The 19219-nt window shown below is 35.7% G+C and overlaps 1 pseudogene; it reads right to left on the reverse strand.

Moving 5' to 3' along the window:
• Positions 1-16462: 16462 nt before the first annotated feature.
• Positions 16463-17245, reverse strand: LOC150007114 (ribosome biogenesis protein NSA2 homolog pseudogene; annotated as a pseudogene).
• Between the last annotated feature and the right edge of the window lie 1974 nt (positions 17246-19219).

The following is a 19219-nucleotide window of genomic DNA, read 5'->3' on the forward strand; positions in this document are numbered from 1 at the left end:
CATGATTAGATACAGATCAAATGCTTTTGACAAAAATACTATGCAGGTAATGTTTCTTCGCTCCATATATAACATAAGGAAACACAGGATCTTAATTTGATTGAACTGTTGCAACATATTAATTCTATTCCAAATGTTAAGTTTTGAGGTTGCATATATACTGATTTGCTAGATATTACCAAAATGCTTTAAAAATGATTGGACCAATTAATTTTACATCAAATGTGTATGGGTGTTCCACTTTGACATCATTTTTGTAAATATTACATAATATCAGAGTTTTTACCAGTATTATGTAAGCAAGTGATAGTTCGTCTTGTTATATGGCATCTCTTTGATTTGTAATGGGGAAGGTCATCTTTACAATATAATAGAATGCTAAAGCATCATCTGCTGCTGAGGAATTCATTATATAGTTTGTTAATTTTTCTATTGAGTTGTTAATGTTTTCTTATTTATTTGCTAGGATTATTATATATTTTTAAAAATAGTATTTCATCTAATTTCAGTATATTCAATAACATATTTAAAATATCTTTTCCCTGGCTGCTGTGGCTCAGTGGACTGAGCATCAGCCTGTGAGCCAAGTGTCGCTGGTTTGATTCCCAGTCAGGGCACATGACTAGGTTGCACGTCAGGTCCCCAATTGGGGGCATGAGTGAGAGGCAACCACACAGTGATGTTTCTCTCCCTCTCTTTCTCCTTTCCCCATCTCTCTAAAAATAAATAAATAAATAAACAAATAAATAAATAAGTTATAAAAAAGTAAAAAAAATAAAATCTTAAAAAAACAAAACAAAACAACCTTTTCATGTCAATGACTGATATTTTAATACTGTGCATGTCGCTTTTGCTATTTTTATAGTTATAGCTGTAATAATAATCATCTCTGGTAATAGTTTTTTCTTCTCGACTTTATTTTTTTTGACATTGTATATACCTTAGATACTATTGGCCCTTTATAGATTCATGCAAATATGATTATATTATCTGTTTAGTTTTTTGAAAAGGATTATTTGATTATTATTTTTACATCAACATTTTATTTATTTATTCCTCATTTGAGGGTATGTTTATTGATTTTAGAGAAAGAGGAAGGAAAACAGAGAGAGACAGAGAGAGAGACAGAGACAGAGACATTGGTGTGAGAGAGAAACATCAGTTGGCTGCTTCCTGTGTGCGCCCCAACTGGGGACTGAACACACAACCCTGGTATGTGCCCTGACTGAGAATTGAACCTGCAACCATTTGGTGCACGAGACAATGCTCCAATCAACTGAACAACATGGCCAGGGTGACAATTTGATTATTTACTGGAATTACAAGACATTTGGAAGTTTTTGGAGAGAACTTATTACATTTGTTAGTGAGTATCTAGGCCATAAGTATTCCTATATCACACCATTGGTTTGGATCTTACTCTACAAAATCAATAAAATTTTTGTTATTTTTCAAAAAAAGTTGATTTTTATGATGTTTTGTTTACATTTCTTAATTGTTTTTTAAAGTAATAACCTTTATCTATCATACCCCCAGATTGTTTTCTGTGTCTAAGAATCGCTAAGAAATCAAGAATATGTGTTTTAATTTTTCTTTCATTATTAGTTTTAATGGTTAATTTGTCTTAAATTTGACCAGTGGAAATTCCTTCAGGTTGCTGCTCTGTTCTTTTGACATGTCAATATAATTTTTGAGTCTTTCTTTTCTGATTTAACATGATGTTTTAAACTCACCTTATACTTCCCAAGCCCCAGACCTGAAATCAGCTATTTTACCAGGAGCCTTGCTCCTCAGAATAGGAAATGATTTTTATAAGTTTTATATATATATATTTTCTGTTTAGAGTTTTATATGTACCTATTTCCACTCAGATATGGCCATTTTTAAGCTATTTCAGTACAAAGAATTAGGAACTATATTTTTTAAAAAATGAGTTGACACTGATACCGAAAAATTCCCATTTCTCACTATAAAATTTTTCTTCCCTGTCTTCATTTTCCACTTGCTTGTTTCTAAGATACAAAAACACAATTGATTTTGTATAGTATATTTACCTTGAATCTAGAAATTTGCTAAATTCATTTACTATTTTTAGTGGCTGCTTTGTAGTCTTTTGGATTTTCTGGATAGAAAACCATCTCAACTGAACTAAAGAAAATTTTATTCCTTCTATTCCAGTCTTTATAATTTAATTTTGTTCTTGCCCTACTTGATGACCTAGAACTGCACTAGCTAATATGTAGCCACTAGCCACATGTGGCAGTTGAGTACTGAAAGTGGCTAGTCTGAATTCAAATGGCTATAGGCATGAAGTAGTCAAATAATTTCAAAGACTTAAGCACATAAAATTCAACATTGAATATTAACTTCTTTTTTTAAATCCTTACCTGAGGACATGTTTACTGATTTTAGAGAAAGGGGAATGGAGAGAGGGAAACATCAATGTGAGAAACATTGATTGGTTGCCTCTAGTATGCCTCCTGATGAGGGACAGAACCGGCAACCTAGGGCATGTGCCCTGACCGGGAGTAGAACCCATAAACTTTTGGTTTACTGGATGACACTCCAGTCAACTGAGCCACACTGGTCAGGGTCAAATTCTGAGTTCTAAATAGATTGTATGTTGAAATGATTATCATGTTGTTATATTTATTTAAACAAAAAATGTTTTCAAAGATTGATGTCACCTGTTTCTTTTTACTTTTTAAAACTATTTCTACCCTAAAATTTAAAATTATACATGCAGATTGCGTTTGTACTCACATTATGTTTCCACTGAGGAAGTTATTCTAGAATATGCAGTACAGTCCTGAATTGAATTAGTATTAATGAACTTTGTAGTCCTGATATGTAAATAAGTACCACATTTTGAGTGTTCTTTGCATCATTCTTAGGAGTTTGGTTTTGGTCCTCTTTAATATGGGTAATTAAAGGAGAATTTAGAGAAGACAAGTAACAGCTGTTTGTTAATTAATGCAATATAGCCATTTAAATGGTTACTCTTTAGGCATCACACAATTATTTATTACATCTATAATATTCACCTTAATTTTTATTTTTTCTGCCATATGGTCACTGAGGCATGGCTGGGCACATGTATTTGCTTGATAGTTACTAAATTGGTTGTCCTCTAAATTTAAAAATTTCTTTATACAAAAGAAACCAAAATATTTCCCTTATAAAGCATTATGCTTGCTTATTTCTTAATTAAAATATTTACAAATAATAAATATATTAACATTATTCAATATATCAATTTAAAGATATTGCTCTAAAAATTTGCATATATTTGCTTTAAAACATTTCCATACTTTTATTACTAAAGACTATTTAGTAATTTTTTCCCATTTGATCCATTTATATTTATTGACAACTGGACACATAAATAATCTTGGCATACCTCTTCTTTAGTTTCTTTAACTTTACTATTTTTCATGTTTATTTAAAAAGCATATTCTTCTTTCATTAGTTAAATTTCATCTTAACAATTCTTCACCTTTGAAATGTATTTTATTATATCTCTTTAATTTCTGAAACTTTCATATTGTTGTTGCCCATGAAATTTTTTTTTAAATTTTTATTTATTGATTTTTTTTTTTTTTAGAGAGAGAGAGAAGAAGGGGAAGGGGTAGGGGGAGAGGGAGGAAGACTTGTTATTCCACTTACTTATGCATTCACTGGTTGATTCTTGTATGTGCCCTGACCGGGAATTGAACCCACAACCTTGGTGTAGCAGGACAATGCTCTAACCAACTGAGCTACCCAGCCAGGGCCCATGAAATTTTAATTTAACTATGGTTGTCTACAATTTTTCTACTTTGATCAGTGACTGTTCATATACTCTGCATAAGCTTTTTGTTTATTATTGCTTATACAAAATAATCTCAAGTACAATGTTAACAGTTTCTCCAAATTTCTTGCTATTTAATACCCCAGAAAGCCTTCTGCAGCCTTTGCCCTTTTATATACTTAAAATATATTTTATGCACTTTTTTTTACACATCAAACCATGTTTACCTTGAAATCGAAAAATGAAGTACTGGGGATTTATTTTACTTAAGCATTCCTGTTTGAAGTCTTGTTTTGAGGAAGAAATGTGATCAAATGAGGCGGGTCATCTCCAATGCCCTCAGCTCAGTGGAAACTCACTGTCTAGCAGTGGTCTCAGGATCATGGATGAGAGACAATAAGGAATCCATACACTGTATTTTGTTTGGGAGGAGGAAAGGTGGCTGATCTCTCTAGGGGAGAGAAAAGCCCTGATCAAGCCTTCCAAGTTCCTTTTATTGAGAAAGCCCAAGCTCCTTTTATTGAGAAGGGTATCCAGGGGATACAGAGTCAGGACACACAAATCATCAATCAATTTCAAATGCTTGAATTACTGTTAACAATCACTGGTTACTAGTAACAATGTCAGGAACACAGTGAGCATTCTGGGTCACAGTCCACTAGGCATCCTGGCACTATATAGATGTCAAGTGCATACACCTTCTGGGTACTTGATGTTACACAGGGTCTATAGCTAACTTAAGAGATGAGAAAAACAGAGCAAGCTTCAAAGCAGAATATTCATTCTTTAAATCCAATTCCCACAGGAACCCACTGAATGGGCTTTCAGGTCATCTCTGTCTCCAGCCTTCCCGGTCTTCCAGTCAAGACTCATAGGCCTCCCAGAGGGACCTAGCTTGCAGCCAGGCTACAATTCCCAAAACCACACAGGGTGGTACCCTACAATCAAAATTGTCATAAAGCAAAATATATATTGATTTAATACATTCTTATAGAATTTGTAGCTGTTTGTCAGATGTTATAAACTTTCAAATATGTAAAAATTGTCTCAGAAAATTAAAATTAGACGTTTTAATATTTATAATCAATTTTTGTTCTCATTTTAATAGATTGAGTTAATGTTATATTGATAATTCCCTTGAGTACTGAAGACTATTTTTAAAGTACCATATTTAAATTACAACCTTAACAAACAGAATTTTATTTCTCTGGTTAAATATCCTAGGTTAATAGCTAATTAATTGTCAGTTAAATTAATTGACAACATTATGACATAGCTGATAATCTTGAACTCTTTGTAAAAGACTGATTAAACTATGTATCCTGGTGTGGACAAAAGTAGGTTTATAGTTTTAAGCACACAAAACAGTTTATTCTTGTATTATTTATTTATTAATTATTGTATCAATTATTATTATTATTATTTACCTACTTTGTGCACCCCCATATATGAACTTGTACTATATCATTAACATCTAGAGACCTGAGAACATCTGAAACACATATTTTTATGGTATAGAATTTTCAATTATCAGAATTGTTTGGTTAATGACTCCAGGTAGATTCAGATGAATATCTCTTTTGCTCCTTTTCTTAACTAGGTAACAAACAATGCATGTATATATGCATGCATATGTATGTATATGTATGGTGTTTGAAAACTTTTGTATTAATTCTTTCCTTTTATACCTCAGTTAGTTTCCTTGGGGCTTGGTCCTCTTTGTATGTATTATCTGGCCCTATCCATACATGATGAGTTATGTTTTAAATGCAATTTTAAATATGGGAATTGAGCCTTAAAGTTATTTTTCCAGCATTATCTCTCAATTGTTTTTAATCAAAGTCATTAGTTCATTAGTCACTCATTAGTTCCACACATTTTTATGAGATACCTTTTAAATACTCTTCTAGAATTCACAATTCATACTCTTGATGAGCTTGAGATCCAATTAATTAATAAAATTTCAAATTATTATGAAATACATGGAAGTGCTGTGAAACAATACAATGTAATTGATTGAGTTAAGTTAATCATCAAAGATTTATTAAACTATTCTTTTCACCTTAAGCTTTACTTTTTTAAAACTAATTTTTTCTCTTTGTACATTTTGTTATCTGATAAAATGATAAGAATTCTGAGCCACTGTTTGTCATATTTTTCTTCAAAACTCTTTATGAAAATATATCACATTTTGTCATGCTATAGCTGAGTTTTGTTCTTCTGTTCCAAAACAGTACTGCTCTATTCCTCTTTTAATTGCTCATCTCAGTGGCATCTCTGAGGGTTTCCTCAAACTAAATTAATGGAGTGACTTATTTCTTTTATTTATCTCTCTTATTCATCTATATAATAAGCCTTCAACTTCTATTTTGGGGGGAAGGTTTTCTTAAATAATTAAAAGAATAGGTAGTCATTTACCTATTTGCTCATCCTTAGTTCTTATCACACCAAATTCATCAACCCTCTACTGCCCTGCATATAGTTTATGCAATAAACATAGAATATTAATCTGTACTGTGAAAAATAATTTTATTTCATTTTTCCATAGAGCTATTAGATCACATGTATGAAACTATAAAATTATAAATTATACTTCCTAAAGTTATTAGCTCATGTCAAGTATTTTTAAAAATATGTCACTTGGATATAAATAGAGAGAAGTGAGCCTTCACTAATAATGCTTAAAAAGAGAAATAAGATATTTTTTGGTTTAAAAAAATTTATGTATGAGATTATACAAGAATATATATAAAGGAAAAATCCACTTAAAATCTAATAGGGCATGGTGATATGCAATTAACAGGAGAAAATTAAATCTTGATACTATTTTCTTCTATTGGTACAATTGAACAGGTTAAAAAAATCTCCAAAGTTTCTGATTTCTAATTGATATGGCCTGGACTAGACATGTTTTTATTTATCCTAGCCTCTTTGTGAGTTTTGGAACATGCAAAGTAGGCCCTGAACTGAGTATAGAGAACTAAGTTGCTCCCACATTGAAGTGAGAGAGGTTCTGAGTTTTCAATGCAAGGCGAGGGGACATAGACAGACTCAAGATATTTTAAAAGTACGATAAACTTGACTTACAGATGGCAGAGAAGGCCTCCTGGATTCCCACTTGCACAACTGAATGAAAAGTGACATCATTCACTCAAATGGAAATATACAAAAAGGAATCCTTTATCAGACAAAAATTATGTGTTAGATACTGGAGCCAAGAGAAGTCTGGGCTGGATAGATTTGAATGTGAAACCCCTTAATGTACACTCATTGGAATTATAGAGTGAAAATAAATAAAAAGTGTCTAGAACTAATCCTTGAGAAAGTAAATACTTGGTTTACTACAGCCTTGATAAAAGTTATTCTTAAAGCACCGACTAAATTGATTGCTTTGGCAACAAGATGCTGGGAAGGAAAGTGTGCCTAGTTCTTTTGTAGATTACAAGAAACTTGGGGTTGTGGCCTGCAGTTTAATAATGCTTTCCATTCCACAAAAGCAGCCACCTTGTAGCTCCTTCAGAAATTTCCTTAATGTCTCTGCTGAACAAATTTTACTTGCCCACAACACAGCATAACCTTAAACACTTTTCTCTATTATTTCCTGTGGTTACTATGGATTTTTGCTAAACCACATATTCTGATTAAGTATTGTATCTAACTTTCCTTTAGATGCATTTTATCATGGGGAAGGGTAACAAGGAAAGGTTTCTGTTTGACTAAATGACATAATTTGGAAATCCTTAAGGATATTAAATAGTTGCATACTAAACAGACAGTAAACAAGATATGAAATTGAAACTTGTGAATTGCTTGCACACTGTGATATATGGACATGATCCCACACTGCAGGAGAATTGCCCAGTGGAAAGATTTAGAACAAAAGCCAGTAGTATCATTGATGGGTTCTCACTGAGCATCTTAATTCCAAAGGTGGGGTAGGTACTCTGAAAAGGACAACATAATTAGATATGGAGGAACTAACATAATACATATGATAGTCACACATAGATCAGTAGTATCAGAGAACCTCATGAAACAGATATGACCAAGAGAAAAAAATAGTAATCTTAGAAAAGATACCTACTTGGTAACAGACTGTGGATTCTTTATATGGGGCCCCGCTGACTACAAGTCAGCTCCTTCCTGTGGGGACCTTCTTTTGTTGAGGGTGTCATGTTGGTTTCTCTTCCTGGGCAGCTTCAGAGCCTTTGCCAAGGGTTTCTGTGTCCTCTCTTCTCCCCAAATCAAGTGACTCCAGGTTGGAGAATCAGGGCAAGTAATATTGAAGTGAAATATTGCAAATAAAAGAGTTGATATGTACTTACACATTAAACTGCACCAAGGAAAGGAAAGAGATATCACAGACATATATTGATTACTCTCTTATCTTCAATCCAAGTAGTCATGTTTACCAGCTGAGATTCTGTATGAAGAAAAGGAAGAAATGGTAGAGACCTAAGACAAATTAGGCAGCTACAGCTACCATTACATTGGCTCCTCATTTAAGACTAATGTCAGAACTTTGAAAGAACCCTGTCAAAATGGCATAAATGCTGGACCAGGGGACTGATGAATAGAGAAAGCCAATGAAGAAAAGGGTTGGTTCCCTGCACCTCCCCTCCTCTTCAGGCTATGTCTGACAACCATGGGAGCAAGAGCCTCCCTGAAAGATCCTACTCTAGCAGTTGTTTCTTTTCTTTTCTCTGTCTCATTTCCCACTTCTTCCCCTCAACACTCACACAAAAAACATCATCTGTAGAGAGCTGCAAAGTGATGCTTCAACAATGCTATACAGGATCAGAGAGTTAATAAGCCAGGAAATGGCGACATTTCTTGCCTAATGAGCATAGAAAACTACTTCACAGTTTTTTGTACTTTATAGATCTGAAAAATTTTTTCTAAAACATTTCCTGGAATAGTTGCTCATCTAATACACAGAACACAAATTGGAGCTGTCATGGTACATTCAAAAAACATACAAATGCACATAGCCAATAAGTATCTGACAGAGGAAGCAAGCATATAAAATGAGCTAAAGTTAGTTTATTCAATAAATGGTGTTGGGAAAATAGGACAGTTACATGCAGGAAAATGAAACTAGACCACCTTCTTACACCACACACAAGAATAAATTCAAAATGGATTTAAGACTTAAATGTTAGACCTGAAACCATAAAAACTGTAGAAGAAAACAGACAGCAAAATCTCAGACATTGCTCATAGCAACATTTTATCAGATATATCTCCCTAAGCAAGGGAAACAAAAGAAAAAAATAAAGAAATGGGAGTAAAACAAACTAAGAAGATTTTGCACAGAAAAGGAAATTACCAACAAAATAAAAAGACAACCCCCAGAATGGAAGAACATATTTGCTGACACATCTGATAAGGGGTTAATATCCAAAATTTATAAAGATCTTACAAAACTCAATGCCAAAAAAAAAAAAAAACAACCCAATTAAAAAATGGGCTAAGGATCTGAACAGACACTTCCCCAAAGAGGGCATGCAGATGGCCAATAGACACGAAAAGATGCTCAATATCACTAATCATCAGAGAAATGCAAACTAAAACCACAATGAAATATCATTTCGCACCTGTCAAGATGGTTATCGTCAGTAAATCAACAAACAGCAAGTGCTGGCAAGGATATGGAGAAAGGGGAACTCTTTTGCACTGTTGGTGAGAATGCAGACTGGTGCAGCCACTATAGAAATCAGTATGGAGATACCTCCAAATATTAAAAATGAATCTGCCTTGAGGAGACCTCCGGCCAAGATGGAGGCCTAGACTGACATGCTCCATGTCCCTCCACAACTAAGAAGGAATACAACTACTGCAAAACCAGAAATAACCAGAAGTTCCAGAAAATAAATGGAAGTCCAACGTATGAAGTTATAAAGAAGTGGTGCTCATCTGTACAGGTAGGAGGGGTGAAGCTGGGGAGGAGAGGTCAAGCTGTGCTGTCTGCAGCAGCATCAGCAATGGAGGCAGGACAGTGGTAAGCACAGACACCCGTATTAAGGGGGAGGCAAGAAGAGCCTGGGGAGCACACCGTCTGCAGACCAGACCTGTCAGCTTGCAATTCCAAAGCCAGGGAAGGCAGACCTCCATTGCCTTGAACTGTGAGGCCTAGAGGGGGTGGGAACAGAGGAGGAGGCTCCTTGTCTCTCAGTGGAGAGAGAATGGCGGGAATCCATCTTGGACCCCACCCCAGCAGAAAATGCCGCAGTGTGGTGAGAAGGGTTGCCTGGTTGTGATGAGTGCATAGGGCTCCGCCCCCTATAGCATAGGAGGTGTGACAGCCCTGCCCAGGAAGCAAAGGTAAACACAAAATAGTCAGGATGGCACAGATCATGATAGAGATCCTGGTGATGCAGCTGACCAGACAACAAATATCTAATCTAACAGCTCAGCAGATAGAAAATCTTTCTGAGGCACAGTTCAGAGCTTTGGTTATAAAAATGCTTACAGACCTAACAGCAGATCTTAAACAAGACGGGGAAAGAATGAAGGCTAGTCCTGCTGAAATGAACAAAAACACATACGAAACTAGTGGTGAGGGAAAGAAAACCAGGGATCAAATCAACAAATCAGGACATAGGGAGGGAAGAAACAGTCAACCAGTGCAGAAAGAGGAAATGAAAAGTGAGGAAAATGAGGAGAGGCTCAGAAACTTATTGGACATCTATAAGTGTACCAACATCCGAATCATAGGGTTGCCAGAAGGTGAAGAAGAAGAACTAGAAATTGAAAAATTATGTGAAAAAATAATGAAGCAGAACCTCCCTAACTTGGGGAAGGAAATAGACTTACAGGTCCAGGAAGCACAGAGAGTTCCAAAAAAAAACTGGACCCAGGGAGAATCACACCAAGACACATTATAAACAAAATGTCAAAAATTAAGGTTAAAGAGAGAATCTTAAAAGCAGCAAGAGAGAAGAAGAGAATTATATACAAAGGGGTCCCAATAAGACTGTCAGCTGATTTCTCAAAAGAAACTCTGCAGGCAAGAAGGGACTGGCAAGAAATATTCAAAGTAATGAAAAGCAAAAACCTACAACCACAATTACTCTATCCAGCAAAGTTGTCATTCAGAATAGAAGGGCAGAGAAAGTGCTTCCAAGACAAAGTAAAACTGAAGGAGTTCATCAGATCCAAACCACTCTTCTATGAAAGGTTAAAGGAACTTATTTAGGAGAAGGAGGATCAAAACTATGAACATTAAAATGAAAACTGTATCCACAACAATGAACAACATGAAGCTAGGGAATTGAAATAAAGGCAAACTAAATAGGCAACGAGAGTGGGAGAAGAATTATAGGTATGGGGAATATTTTGTGGGGAGGTCATTGGGGAGGTGGAAGGGGGGAACGGGCGGGAGATGGTACAGGAATTAAGAAGCATAGTAGGAGGGAGTGGCGTAGATAGGAAGATGTTGAGAAGAACTATATGCACAACTGATGGACATGGACTAAGGGGGGTACAACTGGAGGGAGGGGAGTCACTGGGTGGAGGGGAACAAAGGGAAACGAAATTGGGACAACTGTAATAGCATAAACAATAAAACATATTAAAACAAAGTGAATCTTGACAAAAAAGAAAAAAACATATGAATCTTCCTTTTGACTCAGCAATCCCACTTCTGGGGATATATCTGAAGGAACCCAAAATATGATTTCAAAAGAACATAAGCACCCCTATGTTCATTGCAGCATTATTTACAATTGCCAAGATATGGAAGCAGCCCAAGTGTCCATCAATAGATGAGTGGATAAAACAACTATGGGACATTTACCCAATGGAATAATAGTCAGCCATAGAAAAGAGAAAAATTTTACCCTTTGTGATGGTAAGGATGGACCTGGAAAACATTTTGCTAAGTGATATAAGCCAGTCAGAGAAAGACAGATACCATATGATTTCACTCATATGTGGAATCTAATGAACAAACTGAACTAACAAGAAAAACAGAGACAGACTCTTAGATGGAGAGCAGATGATAGCTAGTGTAGGGGACAGGGGGAGGTTAAGAGGTTGAGAGATTGATCAAAACAGAAAAAGGGCTCCAAAAAAAGAATTATTATCCATTTACATCTTTAGAATAATAAGACTAGGAGTAATAGACAATCGCAGGGAAGGTGTTTACTAGAAATAGCATCCCTCTCTTTGTCTCTGTCTCTCAATGTGCTAAAGTCAATCTGAAGTGTAGGTAGACAGAGAACAGCTGGAATAATTGATCTTCCTGAACACTTTCTTCACATTCACAGCCATCTCATCATCCTTAAAGATGATACATGACACATTAGAGTTGTTAGCATTGTGATTGAAAGTCACTAGTGGTCACAGTGTGAAAACAAGACTATGAGACAAGCAGGGAAGGTGGCCACAGGGTGCTTGCTTTCCTGTTAACCCATCAACCAATGTGAAGGCTCCACCCCCAGGCTTTCCACCCCACCCACCACCCTTTCTTCTCTGTAATAGAATTTGGCTGCACCTCTGGACACCACATTACACATTGTCTCCATTAAAACAGGGGTTGGGAAGAACCCCCTTTTATATAAATTATCTTTGGCAAGCTAATTATTCCATAGGCCAGTGTAAATTATTCTCTAAAATAGCTGAAGGAAGGCAATAGTGATTAACAGGCTGGGACACATCTGTCTCTGCAGAGCAGAAATTGTTACTGCTGAGTAAATGTTCTGTATTCACACATCATTGCATCCATCAAGTGCAGCAGAGACATCCTTGTCAAGTCAAATAAAAATAAAATTTCTTATTTGATTGCCTTTATTGTATGATGCTGAATTGTGAGGTACCTTCTCAGGCCAGATGCTCTTTTCTAGACTCTTTCATGCTACCTCTGTTCAGAAATTCTGCCTTCTAGCTACTCATATTTCTACAGCTGTTCTCAATCCTGCCTTTATTTCATCCTGTAACTTGTTTGTGCTTCATGCTACTTCATTAACTTCTTTCTCTATTTTCAGATAAAGGCTTTGAACCAAAACCTATGTCTGCATGTGGTTATATTCTCATGTTGCTTTAAAGAAAAAAATCAGTGTTGCCTGCCTGAGTCAATGGCTGAAAAATAAGGTTATTGAGGTATGAGCCTGAATCTGTGAGTCAGCCTATGCAAACTCAGAAAATGTCTTGGTCAAATTGTTCTATTTCCTTGACTTCAGGAAAATATATGTGACTTGAACAGCAACTGAGGTACTCAGCCCTGGGGAAACAATGTCTCTCACTAGAGGCTCTTCCAGAGGAACAGTGATAGTCTTGTGTGAAACAAATTACTCCTCTCAACCTGATTATGTATGTGCTTGCTTTTTTTTTTTTTTTTTAAGTTGTACTTTTACAGTTGTCCCAATTTTCCCCTCATTGCTCTCTCCTTGCAGGGCCCATGCCCCATATCCCACAGTCAATCCCCACCCTTTTGTCCATGTCCATGGGTCATTTATACTAGTTCCTTGACTAGACCCTTCCTCTTCTCCCCCCTCATCTCCCCCTGACCCCTCCCCTCTGGTCAGTCAGTCTGTTCCTTGTTTCCATGCCTCTGGTTCTATTTTGCTCATTTGTTTTGTTCATTAGGTTCTTCTTATAAATGAGATCATATGGTATTTGTCTTTCACTGCCTGGTTTATTTCACTTAGCCTAATACCCTCTGGTTCCATCCATGCTGTCACAAAAGGTAGGATTTCCTTCTTTCTGCTGTGTAGTATTCCATTGTGTAAATGTACCACACTTTTTTGATCTACTCATTTACTGATTGGCACCTAGGCTGTTTCCAGCACTTGGCTATTGTAAATAATGCTGCTATGAATATGTGGGTGCATAGCTTCTTTTGAATTGTTTTTTCAGGATTATTAGGGTATAATACCAGTAGTGGAATCATTGGGTCAAAAGGCAGTTTAATTTTTAATTTTTTGAGGAAATTCCATACTGTTTTCCACAGAGGCTGTGCCAGTCTGCATTTCCACCAACAGTGCACTAGGGTTTCCTTTTCTCTACACCTTTGCCAGCACCTGTTGCCTGTTGATTTGTTAATGATGTCCATTCTGACAGGTGTGAGGTGGTTAAAATTACTGTGGTTTTAATTTGCATCTCTCTGATGAATGGTGATGTTGAGCACCCTTTCATAAACCTATGGGCCCTCTGTATGTCCTCCTTAGAGAAGTGTTTGTTCAGGTCCTTTGCTCATTTTTTAAATCAGATTGTCATCCTGGTGTTGGGTCGTATGAGTTCTTCATGTATTTTGGAGATCAAACCCTTGTCCAGGGTATTATTGGCAAAAATGTTCTTCCATATGGTTGGATCCCTTTTTATTCTGATAATGTTTTCTTTACCTGTGCAGAAGATTTTACTTTGATGTAGTCCCATTTGTTTATTTTTTTCCTTTATCTCCCTTGCTCTAGGAGATATATTGGCAAAAATATTGCTGCTTGGAATATATGAAATTTTCCTGCCTATGTTTTCCTCTAGGACTTTTTTGGTGTCACAACTTATATTTAAATCTTTTATCCATCTTGAGTTTATTCTGGTGTATGGTGTAAGTTGGTGATCGAGTTTCATTTTTTTTACATGTACCTGCCCAGATCTCCTGACACCATTTATTGAAGGGGCTATTTTCACTCCATTTTATGCAACTCCCCACTTTGTCAAATATTAAATGACCATAGAAACACAGGTTTATTTCTGGGCTCTCTATTCTCTCCCATTGATCTATTTGTCTGTTTCTGTTCCAGTACCAGACAGTTTTGATTACAGTGGCCTTGTAGTATAGATTGATATCAGGTATTGTGACTTCCCCTATTTGTTTCTTTCCCAATATTGCTGAGGCCATTTGGGGCCATTTTGGTTCCTTCCTTCATTAAGTTTATTCCTAGGTACATTTTTTTGTTGTCCTTGCTATAGTAAATGAGATTTTCCCCCTAGTTTCTGTTTCTGAGATTTCATTGTTGGTGTGCAAAAATGCCTTTGATTTTTAAATATTATTTTTTTCTATCCTGCTATTTTGCTAAGTTCACTTATTAGGTTGAATAATATTTTGGTGGAGACTATATGTCATATACAAATAATAACAGTTTTACTGCCTCCTTTTTCAATTTGGATGCCCTTTATTTCTTTTTCTTGTCTGATTGCTGTGGTTAGAACTTCCAATACTGTGTTGAATAAGAGTGGTGAAAGTGGACACCCTTGTCTTCTTCCTGATCTTAAGGGGAAATGCTTTTAGTTTTTGCCCATTGAGTATGATGTTGGCTTCAGGTTTCTCATACATGGCCTTTATTATGTTGAGGTATGCTCCCTCTATTCCCACTCTGCTGAGTGTTTTTATCATAAATGGATGATGAACTTTATCAAATGCTTTTTTAGCATCTATTGCTATGATCATGTGATTTTTGTCTTTTATTTTGTTTATGTGGTATATTATGTTTATTGATTTGTGAATATTGTTCCATCCTTGCATCCCTGGGATGACTCCTATTTGATCATGCTGTATGATCTTTTTAATGTATCACTGGATCCAGATTGAAATATTTTGTTGAGGATTTTAGCATTTATGTTTATCAGATATTGGCCTATAGTTTTCTTTCTTTGTTGTGTCTTTACCTGGTTTGGAATTAGGATAATACTGTCCTCATAAATGAGTTTGGGAGTCTTCCCTGTTCTTGAATTTTTTTGAATAGTCTGAGAAGGATATGAGTTAGTTCTTTCCTAACTGTTTTGTAAAATTTGACTGTGAGGCTATTCAGGGCTTTTGTGTGTGGGGAATTTTTTGATTACTGCTTCAATTTCACTACTTGTTATCAGTCTATTCAGGCTTTCTGCTTCTTTTTGATTCAGTTTTGGAAGATTGTATATTTCTAGATATTTGTTTATTTCACCTAGTTTCTCCTATTTCTTGGCATAAAGTTGTTCATAATAATTTCTTAGAATCCTTTGTATTTCTGTGCTATTGGTTGTACCTTCTTTTCTTTTGTTTATGATTTTATTTATTTATGTTTGCTCTCTTTTTTTCTTGATGAGTCTGGTTAAAGGCTTGTCAGTTTTGCTTATCTTTCAGAGAACCAGCTTCTGCATTTTCTAATCACTTGAATTGTTTCTAAGTCTCTATATCATTTAATTTTGCTCTAATCTTGATTATTTTTTTTCTTCTACTTGATCTGGTCTCTGTTTGTTGTTGTTCCTCTATTTCTTGTAAATGTAGGGTTAGGTTGTTTATTTGAGATTTTCCTATATTTTTTAGGTAGGCCTGTATTGCTATGAACTTCCCTCTCAGGACTGCCTTTACTGTGACCCATAGTTTTTGCACTGTTGTGTGTTTATTTTCATTTGTTTCCAAATACTTTTATTTATTCCTTGATCTCATTGTTAACCCAGTTATTATTTAATAGCATGTTTTCTGTCTCCATGTATTTGAATGTTTTTGAGTTTTTTCCTTGAGGTTAGTTTCTTTCTTTTTTTTTTAAATTGCTTAAACTGCTTTTTAAAATCATTTAATTTCATGAACATCTAAATGATAAACCCCCAAATAAATACCAATTTGTAAAACTGGGCCATTTTAATATTCTTTACAATAAAATAAAGTTTTCTTGGTGGCTGCAAACATGTAAGCCATTGTAATATTGTACTATGAAGAAACATCACACTCAAGTTACTTGTGTGAAATTGCTGTCAAACCAGTAAGAATGCATTTATACATCCATCATTTTCAGGATTATTTGTAACCTGGGCATATTTTCCCCAAATAACCTTACTCCCTTGTGTCACAAGGCCCAACTTGCTTACATTCACCTCGATGACAGCACCTTCGGTAATAACAGCAAAAGTTGTATAGAGTGGGGATGAGGGATTCTTCTTTACACCAAGTATTGGCAGGCAAAAGATGGCTTTCAGTTCAGGATGTGTTATGTGGGCCTTCTTGAAACGTAAGCCCATTGGCCTAATGAATCTTTCATATTTAGGTGGTTTTCAAGTAAAGCCATCTCCAGCAAAACATACTCTAGTAACCATTCTCTTCCATGCTTTTTTCTTTCTCTTTCTAATTTGAATAACTTTTAATACCTCTGTTTCTCCCTGGGCATGAACTTTGGGTAGAGGGACTTCCCATTTTCCTGCTTTCTCTTTTCATTTTTGTTTAATCATATTGGAAAGTACTTTAGCTTGGGACTGTCCCTCTCTGTCCAGTAGGTATGCAGGTACTGCTCTTTCTGGAGTCTTTTCATCATTCTTTTGTTTGGTGTTTCTCTTTTTATGCATCTTGATAGTCTTTTTCATTTGTATTTTCTCAGCATGGCACTGTTTACGGTAGAGCTTAGCCTCCAGACCAATCATCTTTTTTGCTTTCTTTGAACGTTCATGAGCCTTTTGGTCTTCCTTCTTTCACTTTTTCTCATGGTAATCCAAATGATATCCATAGCACTTATGGTGTAACTCAATATACTCATTTTGCGGCATAATTATGGCTGCCGGTGGCCAGGTGCAGTCCCCCGTGCGCGAAGATGCTTTCAACTTTCAGTTCTCAGAGACCCATGATCCAACTCCAAGCAACTCACAACAGGAAAGGGTCACTTCTCGAGGTTAGTTTCTAGTTCAAGTCATTGAGATCTGAGAAGACGCTTGATATGATTTCAGTTTTCTTGAATTTGTTGAGCTTGTTTTGTGTCCTACCATGTGGTCTATCTTTGAAAATATTCCATGTACACTTGAAAAGAATGTGTATTTTGCTTATTTTGGGTGAAAGGTTCTGTATATATCAGTTAAGTCCATTTGATTTAGGGTTTTTGTAAATACCACAATAATCCTTGTTGATTCTTTGCTTGGAAGATCTAAAATTGTTGACAGTGGGGTATTAAAATCCTCTACTATGAATGTGTTGCTGTCGATATCTTTCTTGATGTCCTCCAAGCTTTTCCTTATATATTTAGGTGGTCCTATGTTGGGTGTATATATGTTTACAAGGGTTATATCTTCTTGATGGATTACTCCCTTGAGCATTATGTAGTGTTCTTTTTTGTCTCTTTTTATGGCCTTTGTTTTGAAACCTATTTTGTGTGATATAAGTATTGCTACTCCAACTTTTTTATCATGTTCATTTTCTTGGAATATTTTTTCTATCCCTTCACTTTCATCTGTGTAGATCTTTTGTTCTGAGGTGAGTCTCTTATAGACAGTGTATATGCAGGTCATGTTTTCTTATTTATTCAGCTACCCTATGTATTTTGATTGGAGCATTTAATTCATTTACATTTAAGGTTATTATTGATAAGAACTTATTCATTGCCATTTTCTCCCCCTTTGTACCAGTATTCCTCCCTCTCTCTTCATCTTCTCAAAATAGTCCCTTTAGCATCTCTTGCATTGCATTGGTGGAGGTGTATTCTTTTAGCTTTTTTTTTGTTGTTGTTGTTCTAGGAATCTCTTATTTTGCCTTCCATTTTAAATGAGAGTCCTGCTGGGTAGAGTATTCTTGGTTGCAGGCCTTTGTTCTTCATTGCTTGGAATATTTCTTTTCATTCCCTTCTGGCTTGTAGTGTTTCTGTTGAGAAATCTGATGATAGCCTTATCAGAGCTCCCTTGTTTGTTACTAGCTGTTTCTCCCTTGCTGCCTTTAAGATTCTCTCTTTGTCTTTAAATTTTGCCATTTTAATTATGATGTGTCTTGTGGTGTAGTGGGCCTCTAGGGTTCACACCTTGATTGGGACCCTCTGTGCTTCCTGGACTTGCATGACTTTTTTCCTCATCAAGTAAGGGAAGTTTGCTGTCATTATTTTCTTGAACAGATTTTCTACCCCTTGCTCCTCTTCTCCTTTGGTATCCCTATGATATGGATATTAATATGTCTTACGTTGTCCTGCAGCTCCCTTAAATGCTCTTTGTTCTTTTTGAGTCTTTTTTTTTTTTAATTTTGTTGCACTGTTGGGAATTTTTACTACCTTGTCCTCCAACTCACTTATTTGATCCTTTGCTTCATCTAGCCTGCTTTTAATTCCTTTTAATGCATTCTTCATTTCAGATATTGTATCCTTCACTTCCTTCTGGCTCTTAGTGATAGTTTATATTTCCTTTTTATGCTGGTGTAGTTCCCAGTAAGTTCCTTGTAGTTTCCATGGAGTCCCTTGTGGTTTTCACTGAGCTCCCTGAGCATTCTTATAACCATTATTTTAACCTCAAGTTCTGATAGTTTGTTTGCCTTAATTTTATTTAGCATGCCTTCTGGGAATTTATTCTTTTTATTTATTTTTTTGATTGGGGGTTGTTTCTTTTCCACTTTTAGGTGACTCTTGTTTGTTTCTATATATTAGATTGATCAGCTTTGACTCTCTTTCTTCATGATGTGAACTTCTGTGGTAGGAGATCTGTAGGATTCAGTAGTACTGTCTCCTTGATGTCCTGAGCTGGATGATCTTGGGATGCCCATTATGCTGTTTA

Source organism: Furipterus horrens, unplaced genomic scaffold, assembly GCF_987537825.1.
Source record: "Furipterus horrens unplaced genomic scaffold, mFurHor1.1.pri manual_scaffold_6, whole genome shotgun sequence".
Classification (NCBI taxonomy): Eukaryota; Metazoa; Chordata; class Mammalia; order Chiroptera; family Furipteridae; genus Furipterus; species Furipterus horrens.